We start from the raw sequence: 12,599 nt of genomic DNA on the forward strand, positions 1-12,599 counted from the left end.
GCGGGGCGGGACGGGGCCGGCCGTGACGTGGGCGGGGCCGTGTGGATGTGAGAGAGAAAGAGCTCAAAAAAAGAGGGGGGATAGAGAGCTCGCTCAAAAAAGAGGGGGGATAGAGGGAGCAAAAGAGGGGGGATAGAGGGAGAGCAAAAGAGATAGGGGGAGGGAGAGCAAAAGAGGGGAGATAGAGAGAGAGAAAGACAGCAAAAGAGAGGGGGGAGAAAGGGGAAAGAGAGCAAAAGAGAGAGAGAGAGACAGCAAAAGAGAGGGGGGAGAAAGGGGAGAGAGCAAAAGAAGAAAGAGAAAGAGAGCGCAAAAGAGAAAGGGAGAGAGAGAGCGAGCATAAGAGATGGGAAAGAGAGCAAAAGAGAGGGGGGAGAGCACAAAAGACAGGGGAGAGAGAGAGCAAAAGAGAGGGGGGAAAGAGAGGGGAGAGAGAGGAAGAGAAAAAAAGAGGGGGGGAGAGAAAGCAAAAGATAGGATGAAAGAGCATTAGAGAGGGGGAGAGATAGCAAAAGAGGGGAGAGAAAGAGAGTGCAAAAGAGGGGGGAGAGAGAGAGACCAAAAGAGAGGGGGTTGAGCACAAAAGACAGGGGAGAGAGAGTGCAAAAGAGAGGGGGGAAGATAGGGAGAGAAAAACACAATTTATGCTTACCTGATAAATTTATTTCTCTTGTGGTGTATCCAGTCCACGGATCATCCATTACTTGTGGGATATTCTCATTCCCAACAGGAAGTTGCAAGAGGACACCCACAGCAGAGCTGCTATATAGCTCCTCCCCTAACTGCCATATCCAGTCATTCGACCGAAAACAAGCCGAGAAAGGAGAAACCATAGGGTGCAGTGGTGACTGTAGTTTAAAATTTAAAAAATTACCTGCCTTAAAATAACAGGGCGGGCCGTGGACTGGATACACCACAAGAGAAATAAATTTATCAGGTAAGCATAAATTGTGTTTTCTCTTGTAAGGTGTATCCAGTCCACGGATCATCCATTACTTGTGGGATACCAATACCAAAGCTAAAGTACACAGATGAAGGGAGGGACAAGGCAGGTACTTAAACGGAAGGTACCACTGCCTGTAAAACCTTTCTCCCAAAAATAGCCTCTGAAGAAGCAAAAGTATCAAATTTGTAGAATTTTGAAAAGGTATGAAGCGAAGACCAAGTCGCCGCCTTGCAAATCTGTTCAACAGAAGCCTCATTTTTAAAGGCCCAAGTGGAAGCCACAGCTCTAGTAGAATGAGCTGTAATCCTTTCAGGAGGCTGCTGTCCAGCAGTCTCATAGGCTAAGCGGATTAAGCTTCTTAGCCAAAAAGAAAGAGAGGTTGCCGAAGCCTTTTGACCTCTCCTCTGTCCAGAGTAGACAACAAACAAAGCAGATGTTTGACAAAAAACATAATTTATGCTTACCTGATAAATTTCTCTTGTAGTGTATCCAGTCCACGGATCATCCATTACTTGTGGGATATTCTCCTTCCCAACAGGAAGTTGCAAGAGGATCACCCACAGCAGAGCTGCTATATAGCTCCTCCCCTAACTGTCATATCCAGTCATTCGACCGAAAACAAACAGAGAAAGGAGAAACCATAGGGTGCAGTGGTGACTGTAGTTTAATTAAAATTTAGACCTGCCTTAAAAGGACAGGGCGGGCCGTGGACTGGATACACTACAAGAGAAATAAATTTATCAGGTAAGCATAAATTATGTTTTCTCTTGGATGATCCGTGGACTGGATACACTTAACATTACTTGTGGGATACCAATACCAAAGCTAAAGTACACGGATGATGGGAGGGACAAGGTAGGTACTTAAACGGAAGGTACCACTGCCTGTAAAACCTTTCTCCCAAAAATAGCCTCTGAAGAAGCAAAAGTATCAAATTTGTAAAATTTTGAAAAAGTGTGAAGCAAAGACCAAGTCGCAGCCTTGCAAATCTGTTCAACAGAGGCCTCATTTTTGAAGGCCCAGGTGGAAGCCACAGCTCTAGTAGAATGAGCTATAATCCTTTCAGGGAGCTGCTGTCCAGCAGTCTCATAGGCTAGGCTTATTACGCTCCGAAGCCAAAAGGAAAGAGAGGTTGACAAAGCTTTTTGACCTCTCCTCTGTCCAGAGTAAACGACAAACAGGAAAGATGTTTGACGAAAATCCTTAGTAGCTTGTAAGTAAAACTTCAAGGCACGGACTACGTCCAGATTATGTAAAAGACGTTCCTTCTTTGAAGAAGGATTAGGGCACAACGATGGAACAACAATCTCTTGATTGATATTCCTGTTAGAAACCACCTTAGGTAAAAACCCAGGTTTGGTACGCAGAACTACCTTATCTGCATGAAAAATCAGATAGGGAGAATCACATTGTAAGGCAGATAGCTCAGAGACTCTCCGAGCCGAGGAAATAGCCATCAAAAACAGAACTTTCCAAGATAAAAGTTTAATATCAATGGCATGAAGGGGTTCAAACGGAACTCCTTGAAGAACCTTAAGAACCAAGTTTAAGCTCCACGGGGGAGCAACAGGTTTAAACACAGGCTTAAATCTAACCAAAGCCTGGCAAAATGCCTGGAAGTCTGGAACCTCTGCCAGACGCTTGTGCAAAAGAATAGACAGAGCAGAAATCTGTCCCTTTAAGGAACTAGCTGATAATCCTTTGTCCAAGCCCTCTTGGAGAAAAGACAATATTCTAGGAATCCTAACTTTACTCCATGAGTAATTCTTGGATTCACACCAATAAAGATATTTACTCCATATCTTGTGGTAGATTTTCCTGGTAACAGGCTTTCGTGCCTCTATTAAAGTATCAATGACTGACTCGGAGAAGCCACGCTTTGATAGAATCAAGCGTTCAATCTCCATGCAGTCAGTCTCAGAGAAATTAGATTTGGATGATTGAAAGGACCTTGTATCAGAAGGTCCTGTCTTAGAGGCAGAGTCTATGGTGGAAAGGATGACATGTCCACTAGGTCTGCATACCAAGTCCTGCGTGGCCACGCAGGTGCTATCAGAATCACTGATGCTCTCTCCTGTTTGATTTTGGCAATCAGTCGAGGGAGCAGAGGAAACGGTGGAAACACATAAGCCAGGTTGAAGAACCAAGGCGCTGCTAGCGCATCTATCAGCGTCGCTTCTGGGTCCCTGGACCTGGATCCGTAACAAGGAAGCTTGGCGTTCTGGCGAGACGCCATGAGATCCAACTCTGGTTTGCCCTAACGATGAATCAACTGAGCAAACACCTCCGGATGGAAAGTCTGACGACTTAGAAAATCCGCCTCCCAGTTCTCCACGCCTGGGATATGGATTGCTGACAGGTGGCAAGAGTGGTACTCTGCCCAGCAAATTATTTTTGAGACTTCTAACATCGCTAGGGAACTCCTGGTTCCCCCTTGATGGTTGATGTAAGCCACAGTCGTGATGTTGTCCGACTGAAATCTGATGAACCTCAGTGTTGCTAACTGAGGCCAAGCCAGAAGAGCATTGAATATCGCTCTTAACTCCAGAATATTTATTGGAAGGAGTTTCTCCTCCTGAGTCCACGATCCCTGTGCCTTCAGGGAATTCCAGACTGCACCCCAACCTAGAAGGCTGGCATCTGTTGTTACAATTGTCCAATCTGGCCTGCGAAAGGTCATACCCTTGGACAGGTGTACCCCGAGACAACCACCAGAGAAGATAATCTCTGGTCTCTTGATCCAGATTTAGCAGAGGGGACAAATCTGTGTAATCCCCATTCCACTGACTCAGCATGCATAATTGCAGCGGTCTGAGATGAAGGCGTGCAAATGGCACTATGTCCATTGCCGCTACCATTAAGCCGATTACCTCCATACACTGAGCTACCGAAGGGCGCGGAATGGAGTGAAGAACACGGCAAGCATTTAGAAGTTTTGATAACCTGGACTCCATCAGGTAAATTTTCATTTCTACAGAATCTATGAGTCCCTAAGGAGACTCTTGTGAGTGGGGATAGAGAACTCTTTTCCTTGTTCACTTTCCACCCGTGCGACCTCAGAAATGCCAGAACTATCTCTGTATGAGACTTGGCAACTTGAAAGCTTGACGCCTGTATCAGGATGTCGTCTAGATACGGAGCCACCGATATGCCTCGCGGTCTTAGAACCGCCAGAAGTGAGCCCAGAACCTTTGTAAAGATTCTCGGGGCTGTAGCCAACCCGAAGGGAAGAGCTACAAATTGGTAATGCCTGTCTAGAAAGGCAAACCTTAGAAACCGATGATGATCTTTGTGAATCGGTATGTGAAGGTAGGCATCCTTTAAGTCCACTGTGGTCATGTACTGACCTTCTTGGATCATGGGTAGGATGGTCCGAATAGTTTCCATTTTGAAAGATGGAACTCTGAGGAATTTTTTTTAAGATCTTTAGATCCAAAATTGGTCTGAAGGTTCCCTCTTTTTTGGGAACCACACACAGATTTGAATAAAAACCCTGTCCTTGTTCCGTCCGCGGAACTGGATGGATCACTCCCATAACTAGGAGGTCTTGCACACAGCGTAGGAATGCCTCTTTCTTTATCTGATTTGCAGATAGCCTTGAAAGATGAAATCTCCCTTGTGGAGGGGAAGCTTTGAAGTCCAGAAGATATCCATGAGATATGATCTCCAACGCCCAGGGATCCTGAACATCTCTTGCCCACGTCTGGGCGAAGAGAGAAAGTCTGCCCCCTACTAGATCCGTCGCCGGATAGGGGGCCGTTCCTTCATGCTGTCTTAGAGGCAGCAGCAGGCTTTCTGGCCTGCTTGCCTTTGTTTCAGGACTGGTTAGGTTTCCAGGCCTGCTTAGATTGAGCAAAAGTTCCCTCTTGTTTTGAAGCGGAGGAAGTTGATGCTGCACCTGCCTTGAAATTTCGAAAGGCACGAAAATTAGACTGTTTGGCCTTTGCTTTGGCCCTGTCCTGAGGAAGGGTGTGACCCTTACCTCCAGTAATGTCAGCAATAATTTCCTTCAAACCAGGCCCAAATAAGTTCTGCCCCTTGAAAGGAATGTTGAGTAATTTAGACTTCAAAGTCACGTCAGCTGACCAGGATTTAAGCCATAGCGCCCTATGCGCTTGGATGGCGAATCCGGAATTCTTAGCCGTTAGTTTAGTCAAATGAATAATGGCATCAGAAACAAATGAGTTAGCTAGCTTAAGTGTTCTAAGCTTGTCAATAATTTTAGTCAATGGAGCTGTATGGATGGCCTCTTCCAGGGCCTCAAACCAGAATGCCGCCGCGGCCGTGACATGCGCAATGCATGCAAGGGGCTGTAAAATAAAACCTTGTTGAATAAACATTTTCTTAAGGTAACCCTCCAATTTTTTATCCATTGGATCTGAATAAGCACAACTGTCCTCAACCGGGATAGTAGTACGCTTTGCTAAAGTAGAAACTGCTCCCTCCACCTTAGGGACCGTCTGCCATAAGTCCCGTGCAGTGGCGTTTATTGGAAACATTTTTCTAAATATAGGAGGTGGGGAAAAAGGCACCCCCGGTCTATCCCACTCCTTGCTAATAATTTCTGTAAGCCTTTTAGGTATAGGAAAAACATCAGTACACACCGGTACCGCATAGTATTTATCCAACCTACACAATTTCTCTGGTACTGCAGCTGTGTTAGTCATTCAGAGCAGCTAATACCTCCCCAAGCAACACACGGAGGTTCTCAAGCTTAAATTTAAAATTAGAAATCTCTGAATCAGGTTTCCCCGAATCAGAGATGTCACCCACAGACTGAAGCTCTCCGTCCTCATGATCTGCATATTGTGACGCAGTATCAGACATGGCCCTTACAGCATCTGCGCGCTCTGTATTTCTCCTAACCCCAGAGCAATCGCGCTTGCCTCTTAATTCAGGCAACCTGGATAATACCTCTGACAGGGTATTATTCATGATTGCAGCCATGTCCTGCAAGGTAATCGCTATGGGCGTCCCTGATGTAATTGGCGCCATATTAGCGTGCATCCCCTGAGCAGGAGGCGAAGGGTCTGACACGTGGGGAGAGTTAGTCGGCATAACTTCCCCCTCGTCAGAATCTTCTGGTGATATTTCTTTTATAGTTAAAGACTGATCTTTACTGTTTAAGGTGAAATCAATACATTTAGTACACATTCTCCTATGGGGCTCCACCATGGCTTTCAAACATAATGAACAAGTAGTTTCCTCTGTGTCAGACATGTTTAAACAGACTAGCAATGAGACTAGCAAGCTTGGAAAACACTTTAAACAAGTTTACAAGCAATATAAAAAACGTTACTGCGCCTTTAAGAAACACAAATTTTGTCAAAATTTGAAATAACAGTGAAAAAAGGCAGTTACACTAACAACATTTTTACAGTGTATGTAACAAGTTAGGAGAGCATTGCACCCACTTGCAAATGGATGATTAACCCCTTAATACCCAAAACTGAATAATAAAAGACAAAAACTTTTTTTTTTTTTTTTCTTTCAAACAGTCACAATAACTGCCACAGCTCTACTGTGGCTTTTTACCTCCCTCAAAAAACGAATTTGAAGCCTTTTGAGCCCTCCAGAGATGTCCTGGATCATGCAGAGGGAAGCTGAATGTCTGTCAGTATTTTTAGCTGTACAGAAAAGCACTAAAAAAGGCCCCTCCCACTCATATTACAACAGTGGAAAGCCCAAGGAAACTGTTACTAGGCAAAATTCAAGCCAGCCATGTGGAAAAAAACTAGGCCCCAATAAGTTTTATCACCAAATACATATAAAAACGATTAAACATGCCAGCAAACGTTTTATATTACATTTTTATAAGAGTATGTATCTCTATTAATAAGCCTGATACCAGTCGCTATAACTGCATTTAAGGCTTTACTTACATTAGTTCGGTATCAGCAGCATTTTCTAGCAAATTCCATCCCTAGAAAAATATTAACTGCACATACCTTATTGCAGGAAAACCTGCACGCCATTCCCTCTCTGAAGTTACCTCACTCCTCAGAATATTTGAGAACAGCCATGGATCTTAGTTACTTCTGCTAAGATCATAGAAAACGCAGGCAGATTCTTCTTCTAAATACTGCCTGAGATAAACAGTAAACTCCGGCACCATTTAAAAATAACAAACTTTTGATTGAAGAATAAACTAAGTATAAAACACCACACTCCTCTTACGACCTCCATCTTGGTTGAGGCTTGCAAGAGAATGACTGGATATGACAGTTAGGGGAGGAGCTATATAGCAGCTCTGCTGTGGGTGATCCTCTTGCAACTTCCTGTTGGGAAGGAGAATATCCCACACGTTATGGATGATCCGTGGACTGGATACACTTAACAAGAGAAATCCTTAGTAGCTTGTAAGTAAAACTTTAAAGCACGAACCACGTCGAGATTGTGTAATAGACGTTCCTTCTTTGAAGAAGGATTAGGACACAAGGATGGAACAACAATCTCTTGATTGATATTCTTGTTAGATACCACCTTAGGTAAAAACCCAGGTTTGGTACGCAGAACTATCTTATCCGTATGGAAGATCAGATAAGGAGAATCACATTGTAGGGCAGATAACTCGGAGACTCTACGAGCCGAGGAAATAGCTACCAAAAAAAGAACTTTCCAAGATAAAAGTTTGATATCTATGGAATTAAGAGGTTCAAACGGAACTCCTTGAAGAACCTTAAGAACCAGATTTAAGCTCCATGGCGGAGCAACAGGTTTAAACACAGGCTTGATTCTAACTAGAGCCTGACAAAATGCCTGAACGTCTGGGACATCAGCCAGACGCTTGTGCAAAAGAATAGACAGGGCAGAAATCTGTCCCTTTAAGGAACTAGCTGACAATCCTTTTTCCAAACCTTCTTGGAGAAAAGATAATATCCTGGGAATCCTGACCTTACTCCACGAGTAACCCTTGGATTCACACCAATAAAGATATTTACGCCATATTTTATGGTAAATTTTCCTGGTGACAGGCTTTCGTGCCTGTATTAAGGTATCAATGACTGACTCGGAGAAGCCACGCTTTGATAAAATCAAGCGTTCAATCTCCAGGCAGTCAGTCTCAGAGAAGTTAGATTTGGAAGGTTGAAAGGTCCTGTCTTAATGGCAGAGTACAAGGTGGAAAGGATGACATGTCCACCAGATCTGCATACCAGGTCCTGCGTGGCCACGCAGGCGCTATTAGAATCACCGATGCTCTCTCCTGCTTGATCTTGGCAATCAGTCGAGGGAGCAGAGGAAACGGTGGAAACACATAGGCCAGGTTGAAAGATGCGGAGGTGTTCAAGCTTAAATTTAAATGTAGAAATATCAGAATCAGGTTGCATCATCTTCCCTGAGTCAGAAACATTACTCACAGACTGAAGCTCTCCTTCCTCAGCTTCTGCATATTGTGAGGCAGTATCAGACATGGTTCTTAAAGCGTCAGTATGCTCTGTATTTCGTCTAACCCCAGAGCTATCTTGCTTTCCTCTAAATTCAGGTAGTCTGGCTACTACCGCTGACAGTGTATTATCCATGACTGCCGCCATGTCTTGTAAAGTAAACGCTATGGGCGCCCTAGATGTACTTGGCGCCATTTGAGCGTGAGTCCCTTGAGCGGGAGTCAAAGGATCTGACACGTGGAGAGAGTTAGCCGGCATAACTTCCCCCTCGTCAGACTCCTCTGGTGATAAATTTTTTAAAGACAGAATATGATCTTTATTGCTTAAACTGAAATCAGTACATTTGGTACACATTCTAAGAGGGGGTTCCACCATGGCTTTTAAACATAATGAACAAGGAGTTTCCTCTATGTCAGACATGTTTGTACAGACTAGCAATAAGACTAGCAAGCTTGGAAAACACTTTAAATCAAGTTAACAAGCAAATATAAAAAACGGTACTGTGCCTTTAAGAGAAACAAATTTTGTCAAAATTTGAAAAACAGTGAAAAAAGGCAGTAAATCAAACAAAATGTTTACAGTGTATGTAATAAGCTAACAGAGCATTGCACCCACTTGCAAATGGATGATTAACCCCTTAGTTAAAAAAACGGATCAAAAAAACGATATAGACGTTTTTTAACAGTCACAACAAACAACAACAAACAAGCTCTGCTGTGGCCCTACCTTCCCCAATAAACGACTTTGGAAAGCCTTTGAGCCCTTTAGAGATGTCCTATAGCATTCAGGTAACTCCTGAGGGAAGCTGGATGTCTCAGTCTGTAATTTTAACTGCGCAAAAAAAGCGCTAAAATAGGCCCCTCCCACTCATACTACAACAGTGGAAAGCCTCTGGAAACTGTTTCTAGGCAAAAATTAAGCCAGCCATGTTGAAAAAACTAGGCCCCAATAAAGTTTTATCACCAAAGCATATATAAAAACGCTTAAACATGCCAGCAAACGTTTTATATTGCAATTACTTAAGAGTAGTACCTCTGAGAGTAAGCATGATACCAGTCGCTATTAAATCACTGTATCCAGGCTTAAATTACTTTAATCCGGTATCAGCAGCATTTTCTAGCATTTACATCTCTAGAAAAAATTGTAACTGCACATACCTCATAGCAGGGTAACCTGCACGCCATTCTCCCACTGAAGTTACCTCTCTCCTCAGACATATGTGAGAACAGCAATGGATCTTAGTTACAACCTGCTAAGATCATATAAAACGCAGGCAGATTCTTCTTCTCTTTACTGCCTGGGTTAAAATAGTACAACTCCGGTACCATTTAAAAATAACAAACTTTTGATTGAAGAAAGAAAACTAACTATATTTCACCACTCTCTCTTACTACCTCCATGCTTGTTGAGAGTTGCAAGAGAATGACTGGATATGGCAGTTAGGGGAGGAGCTATATAGCAGCTCTGCTGTGGGTGTCCTCTTGCAACTTCCTGTTGGGAATGAGAATATCCCACAAGTAATGGATGATCCGTGGACTGGATACACCTTACAAGAGAAAAGAGGGGAGAGAGAGAGCATAAGAGAGGGGGGAGAAAAGGGAGAGAGAGCAAAAGAGGGGGAGCACAAAAGACAGGGGGAGAGAGTACAAAAGTGAGGGGGGAAAGAGAGGTAAGAGGGAGAGAGAGAGAGAGCAAAAGGGAGAGAGAGAGAGAGCAAAAGAGAGGGTGAGAGAGAGCATAAGAGAGGGAGGAGAAAGGGGAGAGAGAGCAAAAGAGAGGGGAGAGAGGGAGGAGAGCAAAAGAGATGGGAGAGAGAGCAAAAGAGGGAGGATACAGAGAGCAAAAGACAGGGAGAGAGACAGCAAAGGAGAGGGGGAGAGCAAAAGAAAGAGAGGGAAAGAGAGCAAAAGAGGGGGGGAGAGAGAGAGAGAGAGGGCAAAAGAGAGCAAAAGAGATGGTGAGAGAGAGCATAAGAGAGGGAGGAGAAAGGGGAGAGAGAGCAAAAGAGAGGGGAGAGAGGGAGGAGAGAGAGCAAAAGAGGGAGGATACAGAGAGCAAAAGACAGGGAGAGAGACAGCAAAGGAGAGGGGGAGAGCAAAAGAAAGAGAGGGAGAGAGAGCAAAAGAGGGGGGGAGAGAGAGAGGGCAAAAGAGGGGGGAGAGAGAGAGAGCAAAAGAGGGGGGAGAGAGAGAGAGCAAAAGAGGGGGGAGAGAGAGCAAAAGAGAGGGGGGAGAGAGACAGCAAAAGAAAGGGGGGAGAGAGAGCAAAAGAAAGGGGGGAGAGAGAGCAAAAGAAAGGGGAGAGAGAGAGCAAAAGAAAGGGGAGAGAGAGAGAGCAAAAGAAAGGGGAGAGAGAGAGAGCAAAAGAAAGGGGAGAGAGAGAGAGCAAAAGAAAGGGGAGAGAGAGAGAGCAAAAGAAAGGGGAGAGAGAGAGAGCAAAAGAAAGGGGAGAGAGAGAGAGCAAAAGAAAGGGGAGAGAGAGAGAGCAAAAGAAAGGGGAGAGAGAGAGAGCAAAAGAAAGGGGAGAGAGAGAGAGCAAAAGAAAGGGGAGAGAGAGAGCAAAAGAAAGGGGAGAGAGAGAGCAAAAGAAAGGGGAGAGAGAGAGCAAAAGAGAGGGGGGAGAGAGGGCAAAAGAGAGGGAGGAGAGAGGGCAAAAGAGAGGGGGGAGAGAGATCAAAAGAGGGGGTATAGAGAGAGCAAAAGACAGAGAGATAGCAAAAGAGAGGGAGAGAGAGAGCGCAAAAGAGAGGGGGATAGCACAAAAGAGAGGGGTGGAGAGAGCGCAAAAGAGAGGGAGGAAAAGAGAGGGGCGGAGAGAGAGCAAAAGAGAGAAGGGGAGAGAGAGAGAGAGCAGAAGAGGGGAGAGAGAGAGCAAGGGGTTGAACCGCTGTACTGCAAAAAAATGGCCCGTGTACACGGGCTTTAGGGCTAGTGTGTGTGTGTGTATATAATATATATATATATATATATATATATATATATATATATAAAAGCCAGCATAAAGGAAGTCAGTCACTCACAGGGTCTTGCAAAAAGATAAAGAATTTATTTGACGTTTTGGGTGTTACCCCTTTCTAAAAAAACAGCACAGTGTAAAACAGTATACTCACCCCCCTTAAATACCCCTGCACAGCAAACAATTAGTGTGGAATGCACCCTGGTAACCCGGAAGTAAACCCACGTCACGTGACACAAGGTCACGCCCCGTTGGAATGGCAACCAGACACTCAGCAGTGCAAACTTAGTGACAGTTAAAAACAACAGCAAAACAGATTAATAGGAGCAACGTTAAAATAGGAGGAATATTAAAATACAGGCATGGGTAAATACAAGCATGGGTACATACAAACAAGCAGTAATATAATGTAGGTACCGTTAATCACCGAAATCACTCGGCGCATATACATGCAAACATTCAAAGGGTATACCTAGCCAAAACGATATAATAAATTAGGTACGGATAATGTACATCTATGGAGCCCAGGCATTCAACTACCCATATACCATAAAAGTATTCCTAGCGCAGTCTAACACGACTCCCCATGTGTAGTACACAATAAGCTATGCATGCAGGTGGTATACACATATAGTAAACGGCATATAACAAGGCATAGAAACTAAGTCACCCCGCATCCCAGGTCGAACCTACAGAGTTATTAATTATCACACACTCCATGCCACAGTATATATTCCTTACAGATACTTTAAAGGAAAAAAAAAAAAAAATCTACAAAAATAAGCACATAGTTGCAGGCAGTCCCTTACATGGTGTATTAATGATAAGTAAGAACCGAAAACAGGACCAGCACCAAATAGAATAAAGGTTCATCAAGGAGTATTAGCTCTTAAAGACAACAGTGCCAGTCAAGGTGGACGTTGAGCCCCCGAGGGGTCATGGTCCCAAGATTGAAAATCCATCTTGATTCTCTTTGTAAGAGAATTTTAGCCCTGTCACCCCCCCTACTGAGTGGAGGGGGGGTGACAGGTCGATAATGATGTATTTGAGGTCAGTGACCCTATGTCCCGCCTCAACGAAATGCAGTGCCACCGGCTGATCCGACGTGCCTTTAACCAATGCTGCACGTATCGCAGACCGGGGTTGGCCATTCTGGTCCTCAGGTTGTCCACCATTTTTCCTATGTAAAACATCCCGCAAACGCAGTGTAGGAGGTATACAATAAATTTTGTGATACAGGTTACCCTGTGTCTGATCTTAAACTTTCTGGTGGAGTACGGATGGCTGAAGAAGCTACCTGTATAGAGTCCTCC

The 12,599-nt window shown here is 44.2% G+C and overlaps 1 protein-coding gene across 1 annotated transcript in view; it reads right to left on the minus strand.

The window, feature by feature from the left end:
* The window catches only part of CYTH1 (cytohesin 1), a 230,908-nt gene that overhangs the window by 127,840 nt on the left and 90,469 nt on the right, over window positions 1–12,599 (minus strand). The gene's annotated exons all lie outside the window — the stretch shown is intronic.

Source organism: Bombina bombina, chromosome 1 (genome assembly GCF_027579735.1).
Source record: "Bombina bombina isolate aBomBom1 chromosome 1, aBomBom1.pri, whole genome shotgun sequence".
Classification (NCBI taxonomy): domain Eukaryota; kingdom Metazoa; phylum Chordata; class Amphibia; order Anura; family Bombinatoridae; genus Bombina; species Bombina bombina.